At 39.6% G+C, this 6,471-nt stretch overlaps 1 long non-coding RNA gene across 1 annotated transcript; it reads right to left on the bottom strand.

The window, feature by feature from the left end:
- Window positions 1-2,394: 2,394 nt before the first annotated feature.
- On the bottom strand, window positions 2,395-6,435 carry LOC109322743. The gene is made up of 2 exons (XR_002104475.1): window positions 6,347-6,435; window positions 2,395-2,934 (listed from the first exon to the last, which is right to left on the bottom strand). It is a non-coding gene; the product is annotated as an uncharacterized LOC109322743 (long non-coding RNA).
- Window positions 6,436-6,471: the final 36 nt, after the last annotated feature.

Raw genomic sequence — 6,471 nt, 5'->3', positions numbered from 1 at the left:
ATCCTAGGAAATAAAAAAAAAGTAAAGGATTTTATTGACTAAATACTGGCAGGGGGAAACAAAGCAGGAAGTGTTTTTTTGAAGCATATATGACTTTCGTGAAAGTTAATTAGGTAATGCTAACATAGCTTTCTGAATTCATTGTATTATTACCTATACATTCAAAGCGCTCTTCAAGTTGTTGAATATTATACGAATTCCATAGGTTGATGTCTATTACCTTTCAGAAGCAACAGTGTGATCTGGAAAAATTCTGATGACAAGCGGTACCAACTGGCACTCTCTCAAGCTTTCTGCAGTAAGAAAAGAAAAGGGGGAAGGATGATAACATCTGAATAAGCCTCCCTGAAGAAAAGTTTTAGTTAAATCAGAAGATTTGTTTTTAGAATTGTATGGCTGTTGCATTTCTGCTTTTCTATCTGGAATGCGAAGGGAAAGGCAGCAGATAAAGATGTTTAACTATTCTCAAACTAATCATATTTTTCTTTATACAACTCCAGTAAAATGTGTTTTTTGAAGTAAAATATTCCTTCATGTTTTATGCCTCAAATCTTGTAGTGTCACCATTAGCAAATGATTTAACTGCACCTTGCTTCAGTTAACATTGTTTTACCTAACAGGCAAGTTATCTGTAAGGTGTGCTGCCAGACTTAATACAGTGGAATGTTAAAAATCTAGTCAGAAGGTCCAGGGTTCTGATCCTAAAGTTGACAGCAACTGAACAGCCTAATGAAATGAATGTAGAGACTACAGTGAGCTCTCAAAATATGTATTGCAAGACTGAAATCTAAGTTTTGATTCTTAACTCAATGGTATAAAACATTCAACATGCAGTTTTCACCTGTTTAAAAATAAATTAAAAATAAGGAGACAGCGATCTGTGAGGATTATGATCCAGTCTTGGAGGAGGCCCATATCATGTCCACAAAACCCCAGTGAAATCATTTTGTTTCCACATTAGTTTAAGGGCAGACCCACCATCAGTTCCTTCAGTGAGTAACATTATTAATGCTGTTTAAAGTTTGCAGTATTATACAGTAAAGTGTTTTAGTATCCCTGAATGAAAGCTGCTATAAAAATGCACCATTATTAATAAATAGTTTTAGGGTCAGGTTTTAAGAAGTGTGTGGCATGTTATATGTTCCTGACTGTGAATTTTGCCGACTCTGAAATGCACTTGAAAACCATAATGTGCATTTGCCCATACCTTTATGCATGCAAAAATCCAGCAGGATGATACTGTCAGATAGCTTTCAGAAACTGAACCTACATGCACACACAAAACAAAAAAATATGCATTCTTGTAATGTAATTTTACAAATGTGGCCTGCTATAAATTATGTAAATTAATTAAAATGCTCAAAACTCACTGTACTATAAAATACTGAACACAATGAGACTTAATGCGAGAACATTAAGATTTTCAATCCTCCTCTAGAAAGATACCTGTCTCCTTATTCTCTTTTATCTACACTATCAGAAAGTAGGAGAGTGGGGGCAGTTGAAACAGAGGGTTGTGTTTGCTCTTCCAAAGTTTTATTGTGGTGTTTTTTGCCTTTGTCACAGATGCTCCATGCTCATCAGCTGCTGTGTTCCTCTGAGGGAGGGAGGGAGAAAGAAAAATTGCCAATAACATGGTACCCTTAAGTGTAAGCATGCATAAAAAATTACTGAAAATTGGGTTGTGGTATGTGTTCTTATTTTAGATTTGCCCTTGTTAACGTCTTTTTAATAAACAGGTGCATACACTTCCCCAAGCTGTCACTGTTGTTTACCCAGTCTGTACACTTTATAAAATCGACTAATGGAATAGACCCAATCATCATAAGGCTCTGTGTTAATAAAACAGAGCTTCAAACTTTTCATGAAAATACTGTGTTACAATATAGCAATTCTGATTTATTTATTTATTTGATAAAAGCTTTCAAGCTTTGTTTTTAAAGATAAACCTGTGTCTCATTCTGTTGTTACTTACGTTCACTCAGCATGATAATGTAAGTAGCATGTTTCTCACACACTTTACAGACTTATAAAACATATTTGGGTTGGGGAGAGATGGAGATGAGGTCTTTGAGGGGGGGAAATAGAAAACAAGTATCAACTGGGATTTTAAATTAAATATAATATTGTTGTATGTAAATATACAGAAGGCTCCAGTTACAATGCTCTGCACAGAACAAGGCTCTTGTACCATGAAAGACAGAACTGTGGTAAGACTATGGGAAAAGATAGAAAGAGGCAGCACTGAAGAAGTAAATAGTGAAAGAATATTTAAGTAGGCTGGATCAATAATGAAATTACCGATAGATTAATAGATAAATATGCTAAAGGCATTAACTTTATCTTCCTGTCACTTCCAAGTCACACTAACAGCAGTCAGGTACTTCTGTTCAGTCAGTCTGGGACAGATAACTTTAATTGTACACAACACAAAATGCTGCAAGTAACAAGTTTCTGCATCAAAGTCTTTAGCAAACATGTCACTTGCAAGATATGCCCGACTGATGAACTGTGAATTTATGTTTAAATTGATATATCAAATTATAATTGCCTAAAGAGAGAGATGATTTTTATGATGTGAACAACTGTCTGTAAGGAATATGACTGATCTTCTTCACAAAATCTAACAAATTGCTACCATATGGAGGGACTACTTTGGGATGCTACTGGCCTTAGTTGGGCTCAAGTCTGTGGTACATATATGAAAAAGTTCATAACCCATTATAAATCCCTCAACCCATCCAGCCCCCACTATTTAAGTGACAGGAACCTATTGCTGTGGATGACTTCATAGGGCTACAAAAAGTGTTTGATTAGACTCAAAATATTTGAGTACTCCCTACCTTGGTCTGTTTTGCTGTGCCTTGATGAGAAACAACACTGATGATGCAGCTTTTACTATTAATGTTGCTTTTACTATTAATGTTGCTTTTTCTGGGAAAACAAAAAGCAGAGGGTGGAATTTTTATAGTAGGCAGATGGAGTGATTTACAGTGGGGGTGGGTGGGGAAAGCACTAAAGTACTCATTAGGGGCATACTTATTAGGCCAAGCAAATAGTTAATCCCTGTCACACAGAGGTAACATAGTTGCCAACCTTGAATTCTAAATTAAAAGCACTCCTAGTGCAAGAAAGTGATTCTTTTCTGCAGCTTCCTCAGTACCATCCCTCTACCATAATACTGTGGTATTTTTCGTTCTTTAAATTCTGGGCTCCAACTAATTACTGGCAGGAAGTGCCTATTTTTATGCCATTCGTATGCAAATGAGTGAGAAAAGTAGAAAAAATATTCTCAAGGAACAGTTACAATATCTGTCCATAGATTGCTAGCCAATTAAAAAATGGTATTATAGATGCAGGACACTAGCAGAAGACTATGGCAAAATGTTTCTGGGTAGGAGCCTGAAGTTTAACTTCAATGAGACCTGTAGATACTTAGTCCCTTTTCTCTGAAAATGAGGCCTTAGGTGTCTCAAATTGGTCACTTGCAAATTAGTAGAAACACTTTAACATTTTGGCCTTCATTTCACTGCCTCAATTTGTTTTCTACCCATAAGATAGGAGTGAAGGTGTGCTGAGAATAAATAATGTAACAGGACCGACGCTTCCTGCATTTTGTAAGTCAGCATATCTACTGACAGAAACAACATTTATAAGATAAGGGCTAAATTTTATCAAACATTATAATATGTAAATTTTTTTTAAGATTTTCAATATTTCTTGCTTCCACTTAGTCAAAACAAAATAACCCTCCTCTCCCACCTTGCAAATTGCCCATCTTGTGAAATTTTGGCCCTTCAACTTATTCATGGTATTCGTATAGAGGCACATGACAATGCAAAATCATCTGAAAACAAATTAGCTCGTTTTTTCTTGACTGTAAGACAATACCTAATTTTTAATTTAGGTTACTCCTTATGCAGATTGGGTTCCTTTCCTCCCTTTCCTACCCAGAGCAAGGAAAAATATGTAATTCTTAAGGGCACTGTCTCACAGTCCTTACACAGTTAAAACTTCCTGGGAATGTTGCCTGTCTTGGGCTTCTCCTATCTTTATCTCAAGCCTTTCTTTCAAAAAGTAGTTTAGTCTACTTCCACATACCTAAAGATAATAAATGTGCTAAAACTGAGTCCAGGCTAGAAATCTTATTTCGGTAAAAACCTTTGTCTGAGGATCCTTGTAACTCAGGCTGGGGCACCTGAGTTTTTACAAAACATACCACCATCTCACCTATATCACATGCCTGAGATCTCAATGGTTATAACAGCTGCAAAAGTTTGATTCTCCATAGAAAAGAATATACTCCTCCCCCAATCCCTCAATAAGCCTGATAATACTCGCTGTATTTTGCTTCTCCCACACCAACTCCCTTTTCATGGTTTTTATCTTTCCTCCGCTGCACTTCAAATTCCTCTTAGTACCTCTGTCTTTGTTTTCCCCTAAAATCACCATCACCCAACCTCCTCTGGTATTTCCCAGCCTTTATTTTCCCCAACATAATACCTCTTTTTCCAGTCTGCTTTGCAGATACTGTAGGTTGTGAAACCTAGTAAAACTATCTACTTGCAAAATATCCTGGAAATGAACCACCTACTCTGTATGTACTCTCTCTCATAGCTACTGGACTAAGAAAACACCATTCACTTATCCACAGTATGCAGTTATCATTAAGTTAATACAAGCAATGCGTATTAGCACTGACAGTCTGTGTACTTAAGAGTATTAGCAGCCCTGCAACTGCCTAGCACCCATCATTTTCAATGCTGCTTCTAGCAGTATAGAAACTGATCATCCAAAGTTTGAAAGTGAATGGAGTTAGTTTCAGAGCTGTTTGTCAGGAGTCTTAAAAACTGAAGGGAAAGGGCAGTTTTGAAAATGATGGAACTGGTCAGTTCCAAAGGCTTCTAATAGCAGTCCCATGACAGCTGCTTTCTCTTTACTTTCTGGCAGACTTACAGAGTTATAAACTAGACAATCAGAGTCACAGTTAGCATGTAGTTAAGGGGAGTACAACTACCTTATAAAGCTGACAGTGGGGATGAAAGCTGCTATGCACTGAAGTGGTCTATGCACTTACAACCAACTCTGTCCTTACAATACAAGCCGGTGCCTCTCACTCTATTCAGGCTGCAGGCAGCCCTGGGCAAATGCCAGCTCTTACTTTTGACTTATTTTGCTCGTTATTCTTCTGTAGTTAACTTTGGTGACAAAGACCTCAGCGAGACCACAACAGGATAAGAAGTATTTTTTCCACACAGTGGCTGCCCATACATGTGCTGCAGGTGGGGCATTTTAATTAGGGTGGTACCACTCTAAATAAAACAGATCACTGTGACACACAGTAAGCCCTGCACCTTTCAAAATGGCAGCGAGGCTGCTTTAGTTAAACCTGGTGAATAAGCTTTAGTTAAAGCATCCCTGCATGTGTGATGGTGATGGGACTTGTTCATGTTCCAACTAGATAAATGTAGTCTGCTCTGACACCTGACTGGAATACAAACCAGCACATCTGTGGCATGACGATCTTCCGAGGTCCCTTATGGCTTTACAATCCGTGAATCTATAGGCAGCTGTATAGGCCTATGGCTGCCCCTAGATGTGCTGGTTTGTATTCCAGTTGGTGTCAGACCAAACTCCATTCACCTAACTGGAACATGAACGAGTCCCCTCATCATCATGTGTGTTAAACCCCCCACCTTTCAAAATGGCTGTGGGCCCACTTTAGTTAAAGCACCCTGCAGCCATTTTGAAAGGTGGGGGGCTTAGTACGTGTCACGGCGAGCTGTTTTACTTAGAGAGGTACCACCCTAAAGAAAATGCCCCACCTGCAGCACATGTATAGGCAGCCATATCCTGTTGTAGTCTCGCTGGGGCCTTTGTCACCAAAGTTAACTACAGAAAAATAATGAGATAACAAGAGCAGAACAAGTCAAAAGTAAGAGTAACCAAGCCCCACTCTACAGGCAACCCTCGCTTCGCACTCTTCATCACTTCCTGAAAAACCAGGCGCGAGGCGAAACTGACCCAAGACGGCGACTGTGAGTGCTAGAACGACACTCGCCGTGTGCTCGGTGGAAATGGGTATCAATTTAAAACAAGCGTTGTGGCAAATCCTGCTGCGCTCGCCCAGGTCTTTGTCACCAACATGAACCCCGGAAAAATAATGTAGAGCAAAACGTGCCTTTGCATTTGTGAAGAGACGACCCACAGGTGCTGGGCTTGGCCTGTTCTCTACCACAGCCCCCTGCTTGTACAGGAGCCCAACATAAACACCTTTTTTTTTTTCCTTTTTCTTTTTCCACCCCCACCCGGGCGAAAACGGGGTCTGTTTCTTTTCTGTTTTTACCTCAACAAAACCCATTGCTGACACACCGGGCCTAGCTGGCCGGGCGGCCCGTGCCGGCCGGCCGGGAATGACGGAGGCCCGGGCACGGGGGCGCCCATGGCGGGGGCGGCGGCGGTAGCGCGGGC

This window comes from Crocodylus porosus, unplaced genomic scaffold (genome assembly GCF_001723895.1).
Source record: "Crocodylus porosus isolate Cpor-Errol unplaced genomic scaffold, CroPor_comp1, whole genome shotgun sequence".
Taxonomy (NCBI): domain Eukaryota; kingdom Metazoa; phylum Chordata; order Crocodylia; family Crocodylidae; genus Crocodylus; species Crocodylus porosus.
Note: the sequence above shows the minus strand (reverse complement) of the source record. Positions and strands in the feature narration are given on the sequence as shown.